The sequence below is a fragment of the Fundulus heteroclitus genome, unplaced genomic scaffold (assembly GCF_011125445.2).
Source record: "Fundulus heteroclitus isolate FHET01 unplaced genomic scaffold, MU-UCD_Fhet_4.1 scaffold_72, whole genome shotgun sequence".
In the NCBI taxonomy this organism is placed as follows: Eukaryota; Metazoa; Chordata; class Actinopteri; order Cyprinodontiformes; family Fundulidae; genus Fundulus; species Fundulus heteroclitus.
In genome coordinates this window covers 977,095-992,010 of record NW_023397165.1, presented here as the reverse complement: position 1 = coordinate 992,010, position 14,916 = coordinate 977,095, and the positions used below count along the sequence as shown (strand labels likewise).

General features: G+C 38.7%; 2 long non-coding RNA genes across 3 annotated transcripts in view; one reads left to right on the top strand and one right to left on the bottom strand.

Moving 5' to 3' along the window:
- The window catches only part of LOC118561804, an 82,615-nt gene that overhangs the window by 23,027 nt on the left and 44,672 nt on the right, over window positions 1-14,916 (top strand). The window lies entirely within an intron of this gene.
- On the bottom strand, window positions 10,836-11,055 carry LOC110368837. The gene is made up of 2 exons (XR_004930278.1): window positions 10,988-11,055; window positions 10,836-10,916 (listed from the first exon to the last, which is right to left on the bottom strand). It is a non-coding gene; the product is annotated as an uncharacterized LOC110368837 (long non-coding RNA).

The window sequence follows — 14,916 nt, the reverse complement described above, 5'->3', positions numbered from 1 at the left end:
ATATGAATGCAAATTATACATTTGTTCTGTTATTCACCACAAATCTATGAATTAATAAATAAATATTTGTCCCTATTGTGCAACATCTGGCAAACTGTTTCCTTTAGGAACAATCGTCTACATGTGTTCCTGATACGTTTGAATGTCTCCTGGTGTCTTAGGGATTTTTGTAATCCCTCTGTGTCAAAAACACAAACATATCACACAAACGATAAACAGAAAGAGAGAATTGGGATTTATGTCCCTTTCACTGTAAAAGAAAAAAAAAAAAAAAGATTGGACAAGCCTGGGTGATGAAATGTTGTTTCTGTTCCTGGCCGTTTTATTTGTATTCCTGGTTGATTCTCTTCATTTTTATAAACCTCTATCATTCTTTAAATGACTAATTAAACTGATGTGTGTTATAAGCATTATTAGCTAGTGCCACTTAATACATATTTTAAATTAGTCGGACATTTCTTTAGACAACCGATATGTAACATTTTCAATAGAACAATGTCATCACTACACTTGTACACTTTGTATCTGCTCTTTCCATCTTTTACCTTTATCTTCACTACAGCAAAACAGAAATGGTTGAATTGCACAAACTTCCGTTTTTGCTCAACCTTGATATTATTGCTACTAATGTTAATTTAGTAGCAATTTTCTTTTGTTTACATTTTCCTTTCCTTTTTGGTTTAGTTTTTTGAGAAAACTTTCTCGCTTACATATTTGAACTTTTAATTTCATGAAACATTGCTGACAACTAAAGATGACATATCTCAACACTCCAGCAATAAAATGTCGCATTTTTTATTTATCCATGTTTACTGACAAATGTCATGTTTTTAGGTGGATATCAGCACATTTATTGACTCATCATGGAGTCACATTAAGGAGGAAGTAGTTCTTATTAAAGGTTTGCACAATCGTTAAGAAGCTTATTGCACTTATTACCAGCAATATGTCCTGTGTTGGGTTTTTATGCACCACCTACTTGTTTAAAGGGACCCAACCATTTCAGCTACATAGCAACCTTTACCAACCATGACATGATCATATGCACATATTGTTTTTAGGGATTATTGATACCTTCAATAATGGCACATTCTGAAACAGGATCAACCTTTGCTTGTATAAAAACTCAATTTCCAAAAATTGCTTTTATTTTTTTCACATGACTGTACATCTTATGATGTCTTTTATCATCCTTCCTCCATCCTTTTTGGTTGTCTCCATTATTACTTCCACCTGATGTCTTACATTGATTCCTGCCTCTTCTTTTTTCATCCATTCACCTTTCTCCAATTTCCAGATCCTTCAGGGCACTACATAATTTGAACCTCCTTCTGACTCCTTCCTTTCATCTTCTACAAAAAAGGAAAAGGGCAAGGAGAGATAGGTGACTCAGGACATCTCTCTTTCTTTTCTCTGTGTTAGTAGAAGAGTTATTGAGGTTAAGGTATTCATGCTAAAAGATCATTTAACAGACAGGCTGTTAATTAATTCTGTATATTTCCACTGTTATTAAGTAACTCAGCGCCGTTATTAAAAAAGCAAACAGGCTTTTGGTCTCTCCATGTCTGTAATAATAGTTTATGTCCATATTCATTTTGACGGATTCTAATTTGAAGCAAAAAAAAAAGTTATTACAGAAAATTTTAAATTAACACTACTAGAAAAATGTGAAAACAGCCATCTTATTTTTTTCAATCCATTCTAATACTAACATGGATTGTTTTTCTCCTGGATTAAACAGAAGCTCCCATTGGTTGTTAAGGAACAGAGCCCTGTTTCTTTCAGAACTAATGTATTAAAAAATACCAAAATGTATATATTGCACAGCTGATTGTGGTTTACGTGTTTCTGCTATATATGACGTTGTTTGGACAAAACCTAAATGTACAGATATCCTTCTGAATCAGAAGTATATGATGATCTTTTAAAACTTGTCCATACGCTCATCTCCTCCAGACAGGACTCCTTATTGCCCTCCTTTTTGCTATCCCCAACAAAAATCTCTAAAAGCTTCAGTCTGTTCAGAACAATACAGCCAGAATTTTTACAAAAACTAAAAATAATGACCACATTACTTCAGTCCGTCATATCCTCCACTGGCACCCTGTCTCTGCCTGCTTCCCATACAATATCTGCCTCCTTACCTTTCGATGTGTCCATGAAAATGGCCCCAGTTACCTTTTATAGAACTCGTCACTCCACACAACATATTATGTTCTCCCCGTTCAAAAACTTCATCACAACTCCAAATCCTAAGGACCAAATTAATACATTTTTTTTGGAGTTTTTTTTAACGGCACTATTGGCTCGTTTTTCGTACAGTGGGCTGACAGGAAAGCGGGTACGAGAGAGGGGAAGAGACATGCGGCAAAGGACCACAGGTCAGTGTCGAGCCCGGGTTGGCCGCGTCAAGGACTAAGGCCTCCGTACATGGGTGGTGCGCGCTAAGCACTGCGCCACTGAAGCACACCCCCCAAATTAATTTTTATGGGAGACCGGGCCTCCTGTACCGCTGCACCTGTGGAATGCTCTCCCAGGCTCCATCCGAATACATCTTCTGAGTAAGGACTCCAGCTAAAGCGGAAGTGTGTCAGCGATCACCATAGAGCTATTCCGATGCTATGCTGTCTGAAAAGCACAGTCAGGAAGGAGGTAGGAAAAGGAGCCTTTGTGCTTCCTCTCACAGCTAATTTAGCATAGGAACCTCGCACTGTCCCTTTCAGGCGCTAAGCAGCTATAAGAAATTCCACAATCCTTTGCCCACCTCACGGAAATTAACAAAAATTTTCTGAGAGAAGAGAGCGTGCAATTTGTATTTAATTTTTGGATTTGACTCGCATCATCCATGTCATGTACTGACGTCGGAGTTTAAAAGCTGTCTGAAATTGGTACAGCATGTCGAAAAGCTCTCTTCCTCCCCACAATAGTGTTCTTACTGTTGCCCCCATGAAAGGTTGAGGAACAGGAGCTAGGAGCTATAGTTGGATGTTTTTGGATGGAGCCCAAGAACACCTCAGGGCGCCCAAAACAGTGGAGTCCTTCGAAAAAGGACTAAAGACTGTTGAGCAAAATATTTTCACTAGCGCTGTCAAACGATTAAAAATTTTAATCGCGATTAATCGCATAATGTCGATAGTTAACTCGAGATTAATCGCAAATTAATCGCATATTTTATCCTTTTATTTCTGAAAGTGTAATAGCCTGTTTGGGCATTTTAATGTGCAATTTTGCAATAAATGACACTAATAAAATACATGCTTGTACAAAACATATTTTTTATTTTTTAAGCACTTTTCAGAATTGGAATGAAAACATCCTGGTGCCAAATGTTAAACTCTGGACTAGATTGGCTAAATGACTAATCATGACGCCCTGATGTTTACACCATGTGTAAACAAATGTGTAAATAAATACCTGTTTTCATGCCGATATATATTTTTTTTGCCTCTTAAACAAAGCTAGACATGGTATTCTGCATAAACATATAAATTAATAAAAATTGTACATTTCAATAAAGTCATAAGTTTTGTTCATTTCTTCACTCTCTCACACACATCTAATTCTGAGCTTTCACACCAACAATAATTTCTTTGAATATTTTTGCTTGCTGTTTATATCCATATTCATAGAGTTTAAGCCTGGAAAAAGGTTTTAAATCTCCAGGTCATTCCAGTCTTACACTTTGCTTGCAACTGGGCAGGAGCTTAGTACCCTGAATGAGACTGTTTAGCAACTGTTTAGTAACTCCAGGTCCTTCGTTTGGCAACGTGATTCAGCCTTAGTTTGTCAAATACAGAGAAAACAAATTAATAAGCATTAAAGTACAGTTTATGGGTTGGGTTTCTGCAATTTTATCAACGTGTAAAAGCTCATCTTCAGAACCAATGTCTGATAAAATGGTGATCTGCACCATGTAATCTACTTTCAGCAGTTATCACCGGTTATTGCACCGTAAACTGCAGAAAATACGGGCAGAGTTGCTCTGTCTGCCTTTACTACCGTCTGCTCCTATGGCGGAGGGATAGTTCAGCTGGATACAAAGTGTCTAGTGCAGGCAGGTCTCTTAATAACCGCTGTTTCGTCACTTATTTTAGAGCCCAAATAAGCGATTTCACTTTCAGAAATGTGTCCAAGAAAAACCGCAACCCGTGACTCATGAAATTTTGAAGCGCTTTTAGAAAAAAGAAGCCCAAAGTCGCATGTGTCCGAGGGTAAAAGAAACTTCGAGCTCACTGTTGGCAACAGTGAGCGCAGCACGGGTCTGTTTTGCTACAGTTTTCTAGCACTCTTGAAACTACGGAAAGCGCCGAGGGTAAAAGAAACACAGTCCGGAGAGCGCGGCGGGGGGAAAAACATTAGGGAACGGTGTATGTTTTGACGTGCGATTAACGCCGACAATTTTTTTGTCGGCGTTAATCGCACGTCAAAATGGGTTAACGTTAACGCCGTTAATAACGCGTTTAACTGACAGCACTAATTTTCACTAAACTACATTTATTTTAATCCTTTTGTGATGTGCTGCCCCAGATAGAATTATGAAATACTTTTCATAATGTTGGTAGTTGTTTTGTACCAGGTCTTTCTTTCACTTCCTGTGTGAGGTAGGTTATTTACTCAGGTGGCAGGAAGTACATTCCCTTCTTGTATCCCAGAGGTGGTGGCTTCTGTGTGAAGGCTGTCAGTCGGTCCATTCTTGGCAAAAGCATGGCCTGTAAGTATCATTCTCGCAAGATCATGCTGCAGACTTTAAAATGTCAATTGCATAAGCTAAACATTATGTGTTAACTTCTTTGTGAAGCTCGCCATATACAGGTTAGGCATATGCCATCTGTATCTACAACAACTCTGTAAAGAAACCCCATAAGGAGTTACAACAGCCTTTAATTTCCCATTGGGATTAAAAAAGTCTTTTTGAATTGAATTGAAGTTGTATCAGCATGTCCAAGCTTTATGTTTCTAATATTTGCTTTAATTATTTGCTTGACACTTGATTTTGCCATGTTTCAATTTTACAGATTCCTGAAGTAAATGCCATGAATAAGATTCCCCTTTTGTTGAATGGTTAACTGGTTGATAACTAGCAGCCTGGGTTAGTGAGACAACACCATCTGATTTTCCTCTTATTTCATTTTGCTTTTTTTTAACAGTATTTTAATTGTAGCACTTTGAGATTGCTAAGCTGATGTGAAATGCATTATAAATAATTTTTTTTTTTATCGTGAAGGGTCAGTAAATGTTGACGAACTGCCGAAGCAGAGGTTATCAGATCGTCTGTAAGACATATTCTGTGCATTGCAGTTCTATGCTTTTGCTCTGACGCAAAAGTTTTTACTTCTCCTCTTACTTTAACTTAAAAAAAAAAACATCCATCATTGTATCTCTTTTTTGTCCTTCCTTTTTCTGCCCTTCTGTTCTTCTTTCTTCCCTTCTTTCCACTCTGTTTTCTGTCTTGACCTTCTTGCTTTCTTCATAAACTCCATATCAAAATCCAGATTTTTGTAGAAATATGGGCCTTAGATTCATAGGGAACTTTGGTATTTTATATATAAAAATGGAAATAAAGGGCTGAGAATTTTGGAAAGTGGAGAGATATTTTTATACGTAGGGACCCTGATACCAGGAGTGCTAATAAATGTGGAGGGAGCAGTACTGTACACCAAGAAAGGGTTAGATGACCAATTATAACCGGGTGTTTTGCAGTCACTATCAAAATAATGTATACCAGAAAAATAAATTGAGCTCAGAGGGCTTTACTCACCAATATACTGCAATTAATTTGATGCCTGGGGATGAGCCTGCCATTAAAATCCTTGCCATCCTCCCAGGCAAAAAAAGGTATTTCCTTCAGTGTTTAGCAGATGGTGTATACATACCACAAATAGCATCAAAATTAGCTGTCTAAATAGGAAAAAAAGCAATTTGATACGTGAGAGACAGTTTTAAGAAGCAGTAATTATTATCTGGGACTCTAAAGTTTTCTTTCATAAAAGCTCCCATTCTGATTCTGGTCACATAGTCTCTGCATCTGCATAGAGCTCAAACAGTCAGGAAGACTCTGTGTGAAACTGAGCAGAATCTGCCTCCTCATTGGTTTAATTTCCTCTGCAAACTCATCGTCCAAAAGCCCCTCACCATTAAATTATGTTCACAGCCAAAGTAAGCAAGAACCCCAACAATAGCTGACAGGTGTAAGCTTACTGAGCAAGGTGCCAACTGTTAATCGTGAGCCGGCTTAGCAGGAATGATAGATGTTTGAGTAGACCTACACAAACAAACATTCAGAGCCCTCACGGATTTTTTGGCCAATATGTTCAGGTATTTTTGAAAAAAAAAAAAAAATGCAGAAATATAAATAAAGTCGAGATGCAAGTTAAACACAAAGCGACTCCAGTCTGTTACAGTATAAATAACGTTCAGGCATCGAGATATTCATGTTTTATTGTTAAAAAAGCAGCTATAACGCTTTTTATGATGTTGGCTGAGGTTTATAACTAAACCAACTCTCACTTGAAAAACTAAAACCATCTCCACCTCTATTATCAATTTAAGCCAGTAGTTTTTTTTTCATCTGCTGCGTCTTTTTTGAGAATTATGTTTAAGCTCTCACTTCTGTTGAAGTTCCCATGAAGGAGCCTTCAACACAGACACATAATGAAGTGTACACAGGGGTATCATATAAAATAAATCTGCATTCAGAAATGTGCCTGTAAGTGCTCTGCAGCAGCTTGCTCCTACAGAAAAACATGAAATGAATATTCAGCAGGAACTGAGGTGTCTTGGCATAATTCTTTGTAATTGTTTTGGCTGAAATCAAGATGCATTGATGGGGGTGTCCTATGGATGAAACAAATATTGGTTTTAATGATTGTCGTGATAAAATGTCCTATGGTATCAGCATTAAACAGCATGTGATAACGGTCATAATAAATACAACACATTTTTAATGCAGCATCTCAGGTGCTCAGTTAAACAGGAATATCTAAACTATGGAAATGCTCAGTGTTATATGTAGCCATTATTTATGAATCAGTTATATAACTGGAACTTTTAAAGCTGCACAAGGAAGGCTTTTTCAATATGTTTTTGTCTTCATTGAATGTCAATGGATACATCGTGAGTAATCCTATGCCGGGGAGGAAGGCAACTTCAACTGGATGTTTGGAAAAATGCAGAATGGTTTGTGTTTTGCATTTAAAAAAAATCACTGGTCTGAATGCTAGACACAATAACTGTGTTTACATGCACAAAATTTCACAATCGGATGGAAATATAATTGGATAAAATGACAAAATCGGATTGTAACGTCTATATGGGCACACAATCAATTAATCCAATCATGATTTGCATTTATACATACCTGGCTTTATTCAGAATAGAACCACTCTGACATGAGCAGTTTTCAAATGTCTCTAAACAAAACCACAAAAGAAGAAGAAGAAGGACTTCCGTCTTTGCTGAACAACCAAAAATGGCAAACAAAGCAGTAGTGTACGACTTAGTTTGTCTTCTGAGCACCCAGGAGCTTAATCTGATCACAATATTCCAATTGCCGTGTTTATATGATACCTTTTTTTTTTTTTTTTTTTTTTTTTTTTTTTTTTTTTTTCCCAGTGTCCTGTCTAGCACTATGGCAATAGGAATTGATATCTCAATGCCAGATGGAGCTCGACAGATTTTGCTTTTACAATTGGAGCAAACAGCTTTCGCCATAGTGCTCCACTTGATTTATGCTTGTAAATAGCTTTATTATGATTCCTGCAAGGAGAATTTCAAATTATATGGACATGACAATGGGAGAGTAAAGGAAGAACAAAAAGTGAAAGAAAAGAAAAAAAAAAAGAGTAGAGGTGAAAGAAAGAGGAGATAAAAGGAAGAGAATGATAAAATGTCCTCTGTCTGCTCCATCACCTGGAAAGAGACACAAAAAGAACAGCACAACCAACAGACATAAAGCAACAGATACACTCTAATAACACCTAGATGCCATTGCTAAATCATATATATTATTATGTAAGCTGACATGTGTAATGTGATATTTGAAAAAAGAAAGTGACACAACATAAATAAATAAATAAATAAATTATAAGATTACCTTAAGATACCTTTTTATTCCGATTGGCCCTTTTTTCTGATTACTTTTGTCCATGTAAACATAGATATTGTGTGTTTGGTCTGCACACTGTAAGTACCATTACTACTACTAATGTACATGGCACATTTTGGCTGTGAATTACCTTCAATGTGTAATACTAGTTTTTCCACATTTTTATTCTCTTCATAATTTTTACACATTGATTTTTCAGTTCCAGCAGCTATGTCATGCTGTCAGCCGACACTTAACAGCTCAACCATATAGCCTCATTTAAAACACTCCAACAGTACAGCTGTGGCTTCCTTGGCCTTGGTTTTACTCTTCATGTTAATTGATGAAAACCAACACTTCCACTGGAATCCGACAAAAGAATAAAAAAATAGTTATTCCACGGCTTGTGTTCTTACATGCGTAATCACTAACAAGTTATCCTTTAAATAACTATGCTACGGTGCTTCAAAGGCCTAAACTGCCCGTGACTTCTTCCACAAACTTTACAACATGTCTTGTGCTTCTTTTAAAGTGACAGTAACTTATTTACTGGTCTACCATAAAATTACCAAAACGAGATTACTTTTTACAGAAAGTTTAAATAAACATAAATACTATTAAAATTAAATTAACTTTTTAGTTTTTAATAAAATAAAACTTTACCTTAAAACACATAGATTGCAGTTATTTACAGACTTCAACGCAAATGGACCAAACTCGGCTCGCACACCAACCTTAAAGGGTGCTTTTAAATCCTTCCTTTTCACATTTAAATCATCCAGTAGTGGTCTATATGAAGTAGAACTGCAATGCTTTGGTCTGAATTCCTCGTTATTGTTGCCCTACATGCCCCTCCTTTGCCCCTGTAAAGACAGTCCAAAAACCTGATTGTTAGGTTAACTTGTCACTTCAACTTGTCCTTAGATATGAGTGTGTGTGTATGGTTGTTTGTCATGTGTGTCTCTATGTTGCCCGGTGATGGACTGCCGACTTGTCCAGGGTCTACCTCGCCTTTCACCCACTGACCGCTAGAGATGGGCATCAGCCCCTCCCGCAACCCTGCAAGGATAAGCAGTTATAAATAACGGATGGATGTTTTGTGATTTGTAATTGCTACAAGCCAAAATGCATTGGTCAGCAAATAAAATGGTTTATTAGTGGAGTCTTCACCAGCTTTTCTTGATTGTCAGTGTTATATTTGGTCACACAGCAGAGACTGCATTGAAATGTATTCATACTTAGTTCAGACACTAATGGTTTTCTTCTTTTTTGGCAAGATCAGAGGGGTGCCACCTTCAAGTCATTAAAATGTTTCAGAATCCAGTACAGTACAGTCTCACACTGTCATAACAAGCAGACAACAATAAACACTATGCATTTATGCAATCCTTAGATATGTAGCCATGCGTCCATTAAAATCCAACCCTCCTAATTAGCCCTGAAATGAAGCCACTGCAGTTCTGTCTTGACAAAGTACTCAATATTTCCTGACCCTTTCCTTCGGAGAGTGAAACATGCCCCCCATGCGTTTCAGATTTATGACCGCTTCAATACTTTCAGGTCACGTGGTGTAGCCCTGCAGCTGTGATAAATGGCTGGCTTTCTGTGTCCTGGAGTTTGGTAAAAGGCAAGAAGAAATCATGGGTGGGAAAGGACACTTGGGAGAGAAGTTTTCATTTATTTCAGAGGGGAGCGCTTTGCAGCAAGGTGAAGACAAGAGGAAAGAAAAGCAGTGGAAAAAATAAATTATTTATTTTTGATGACGGTCACCATGGCAGTTACATAAAGAGATATGTTTGAATGTGGAAAAGATAAGAGGAAGAATAGAACTTTTAAAAGGGAGCAATTTCAATGCAGCAGGTTGTTGGACACCTGAGTAAATATAAGCCAATTTAAAAGAATATTTAAGACAAAATAATACAGTGTGGAGCACAGATTCATCATACAAGTAAGCAGGAGAGCGAGGTACAAGTAAAGAAATGTCAAGCTAGAGCACTACATATCACGCAAGCTGGGGGGGGGGGGGCAAAAACATTGCTTTCCTATCCTTTTTCATGCTTAAAGAAATCACATATGTTTGCTTATTTGTCTCCTCCCATTTTCCAAAAAGAAAATCCTAGAATTGGTTTTCTGCAAGTGACATTTCCACTGAAACTCCGACATGAGATTAAGTTAATCTGTGTCACAGTGAGACTGCTCCAGTGGTGACAGCATGGTTTTGTTGTAAACAGCATTACAAGTTGGCTCTTACCCCATTTGAAACACACCGTGGCTTTGTGGGTAATACCATTTCTATTTTTGGGGGGGAGCAATGTGGGGGCAGCTGCCATATATGACTATATAAGCTTATACAGCTATGAACAGATAGTGTGCAGCCACATGTTAGTAGCATGTTAGAGATGAAAAATGATGTTTCATTTGTCTAAGGAGTTCAGAGAGCAGATGGAACAAATCCGACAGATATCGAGGATACACGTCATTCACAGGTGCTACACAATGGATACATTGTGTAGCAATTGTCTTTTCCCCATTAAAATCAGTCTACTAACTATCGCCGTTATTTTCCCTTGTTATCCATGTTTATTTAATCTAAACTCATGTTTGATCTTGAGAGGTTTCTCAAAATTTTCCGTCTAACATCTGAATGATCCTGAGTGAAATCTGTTTGTGTGGTGTATTGTTCTGCCGTCTGACTGGACACCACGTTGTAATGAATATGGATGGACCCAAGAAATACCCGAAAACGAGTGAGTAAAACTTTAACAGTTTATTAAAGATGGTGGCGGCGCGGACCCCCCTGGTTTGTGCGGCAGCACACAGCCTCTGGCGGTTCCTGAGGGCAGAGTGGTGGGTTAGTGACCAGCGGGGCACAGAGGGAATATTACACGGAGCTGAGTCACTAACCTGGGGCACGAGGACGGCTTGTTTTAGCAGCGTCTGGTTTCCAGGAAGCAGCAGGGTCCGTGAAGGGGTTATCCAGTTCTTTGTCCAGGTCCGGTTCTTTGACGGGAGGGATATCCGTTTAATCCAGCAGAGGTTTCCGAGGGAGAATCCAGAGACGGGTCCAGGTCCAGGTCCAAATCCAAATCCAGAATCACAATAATCAAAGAGCAGGCAATCTCAGAAACTTACAGGCTGGCAGGGTCCGAAACACAGGGAGGCAGTCCAAATCACTGAGGCTGAAGAACAGATCTCAGGCGGGCAGACAAATCCAACGGGGTTCAGGCTGGCTCAAAAACAGGGGCAAACGGGTCGACAGGCAGACAGATTCTCAGAAAAATGGCTGGAAGTTCTCACCGTGAGGCTCGAGACGTTCTGGCACTGGAGGCTGCGAGGCGCAGGGCTTATAAGCCGGTAGAGGTGAAGGCAGCGCAGGTGCGCTGATTGCAATTAGCAGCTCCAGTGCCAGAAACGTTACACCACATGCTGTACAAACAAACCTGTTTTATCTACGACCCCCCCCCCCCCCCCCCACAACCATGAAAATAAATAAATAAAGAAGCTGATGGTCGCTGAGAGCTTCATGGGTGTTAGCGTTGGCGCACCTGCGCTCTGGGGGTTGGGGAGCGGCCTCTCGGCACCTGAGAGGGAGGTGTAGCCAGTCTCCTCTGCAGGTTATAGCAGAATGCAATGCTCAGAATAAAGCAGCACGCTCGCCATCATTGGCCAGGAAATATTTGATCCCTGAAACTGAGTTTCCTGCCAATTCTCCTATCTGCAAGGTCTTCCAACCATGCCGATTCATCCACCACCGAGCAGCGTTACGCACGAGTGTATTTGAGTGTATTAGAGTGTATTAGGCTAACTGCCTGACACCTTGTCACAATAATCTGTTAATCTGTGGAACACGTCACCCTGGTGGTCATCAGGAGACGTGGATGTTGAAACCCTGATAAAGTGTTGCGCGGACTTTTATTTATTTGAAAGGTTTTTTTTTGTAGAGTTATGTGTGACTAGCTCCAGCATAAATAACGCAGCACATTTGAATGATTATTATGAAGTCGATTCATGATTAAAGTCTGATATGGAGTGAAATTGATGTTTGAAAAGAATCATGATGCAGTCTGGCTGCGATTCATGTCTGCATTTTTTTTTTTTTATAGATCCCAACTTTTCCGTGCAAAGTGACATACTCACGTTTCAGGCCCCATCTTGTGCGTACGCAAGCTTTATAAATGAGACCCCAGATCCGAATATGAATTGTTAACAAGTGTGCCAAAAAGCTATAAGGGCCCACACTACAAGTCCCCACCCCATCTGTAATGTGACAATGGCTTCGCGCCCTGCGAACGTTCATGTTTTTTTTTTTTCTACTGTCCTCCAACAGGATACAAATTTAAAAAGTCTGAGGAACTGTATTCTGTGACTTGCTAGTTTCGTGTTCCGAGTCATTTTGAATTAGGAAAATTATTTTGTTTTACGTTTTCTGACCATAGTGTATCATAAAAACCTCTAGTATTCTACTGTTAATGTGCTTAACACTGTTTATTTTTGGCGGTCCCCACATGAGTAATGTTGACTCATACTAGTAGATGAAGTTGCCTGATTCTCTTACTTTCCTCGTGCTCTGAGGCTATGGCCCACTTTGATGTCCTTATGTTAAATATTGAATGTACATCCATATTTCACTGGCTGATCCCCAGTACAAGACTGAGGGGCAGGATAAGAAACATTGCCAGGGAATTTCTCTTCTCTAATTGCTCTGAGTTAATCTCCATTTCCCAGCACAGTGCCCTGACCTCGAGTAATGGAGCTGCCACAGTTTCACGGTAAATATAAATAGGAGGAAGGCGGAAAACTGAGCCTCAGAGACAGAGGTGAAAAAATATGTACAATGTAAAACATTTGAGCTATTTTGTGTAGTTTATAGATGCTTTTTATTTAGAGAAAACACAGGCAGGAAAAATAATACCTTACTAGATGATAAAATATGAACAAAGACCTTTTTTGCTTCCAAGCAAGTAACTACTTTGTAACAAACAGCATCAGCAAACTTAAAGCTCGTCTGGGGGCTGATTATTTTATTTCTGCTCATGACGTGGCCAAAACCGTAGGCAGGCATCGGGACCGCTTCCATGATCCACCTTACCTCTTCTTTGAGACCAAGGACCCTATGCAGCTGTATGAGTCTCTGTATCTCTCAGGGGTTGCTCATGTTTGATTAGTGGTGGTCTGCATTTGGCACCATAGAGTGCACAAATAAGTTATACACCAGAGATCTCCAACTCTGGTCCTTGAGAGCATCTCTCCTGCAAACTTTAGATGCTGCCCCTATTCCAGTACACCTTTGGTCAGCTTTGTTGCAACTGGATTGCAGGATGATGGTACTTGGGGACAGCTAAGATACTAAGAAGAACCCTCAAGCTCCCAGGCCTCTGGTAGAGGACCCGAGTTTGAGAAATGGAGAGCCACCGACCCTGCTCAGGAGCATGAGGGGTGAGAGAGCTGTTTTTTTATGTGTATGTATGTATGTATGTATTTATGTGTGTGTGTCTGTGTGTGTGTGTGTGTATGAGACCCATTTTTGTAATGCTTTGTGACTTTGGCTAAATTGTAACTTCCTGGCTGATGTCTTGACATGTTAAATCAAAATTTCCACATAATTTTCTTTTCTCTAGAGGCCAGCTGTTTTATGAAGTGCACAAGTACTTCCTGCAGCAAAAATACCAACAGAACATAATGCTTCCTCCCCCGTACGTATTGGCTGGGATGGTGTTCTTAGGCCTCCTTGCTTTTTTTTCTCTCTAAATGTTGCAATTGTCATTATGGTGAAAGCCTTACATATTTACAGTGATCTAAATTCAGAGACACAAAGGTGTAGATACAAAAAAAATAAATAGTTTAGTTTAGAGCCCACAAAGATTATACTCCAATATGGTGGCAACAGAGATATCTCAGTGAACAGTGTCATAATTTCCTTTGTTGCAAATTTCGCCTTACTGCAAAGTCTCCTTTTCTTGTTTTGTGTTTTATTTTTTTTTATTTTTACCTTTTGTGTGTATCTATATTCTTCCATTTTTCACTTTGCTGCTGGGACACATGAATTTCCCCACAGAGGGACAATAAAGGCTTATTCTACGTTATTCTATTCTGAAGGGTTGACGATAGAAGGGAATTGCAATGGTTGACCGAACCAGAGTCGAATAAATGGAGAGAGAAAGAGAGAGACAATTAGATGGACAAAACATAATTGGGAGTCTACCAAATACTTTCATTTTGATACTAATTTTATAGAAATAATTTTGATAATTTGAACTGACCTAAAAAAAGGACAAGTTCAGCTGGATGTAATGTCAGAGATTGAAAATAAAAAGCTTATTTGATTTGATTGATATTTTTGTAAAGTGTAAGTAAACTTTAGGAAACTGTTACCATAGCTCTTCTAATGAAAAATGTAATTAATTTCTTTCCATTCAAACAAAAAATGTCAGGAGAACCAAAAGAAGTGGGGAATAGTATATGAAATGAGGTAAAACCCTCAGGAGATGCCTGTGGATATTTGTCTGATTTCATTGTATGCCAGGAGCAAAGCTTTTTACTTAAACACCTCTGAGTGCAAGTGATGTTTAATGCATTAGAAAAAATATGAAATGAGATGTATGACACATGCATATGCCTTTATTAGCAAACACATTAAGTCCTGTGCTGCAATAATATTTTAACAGCAGTGGCCCCTAAAACCCCAAAACCAGGCAAAACTTTAGCTGTTTCATCTTTAGAGGAACATTTAAGTTAAGGATTTGAGTTAAAAGTATCACAAGATAGTTCTAGATAATCAACATAATTCTTCAAAGCATGTGCGCTTCACTGTTTCAATCTGCTTTAAAGTACAA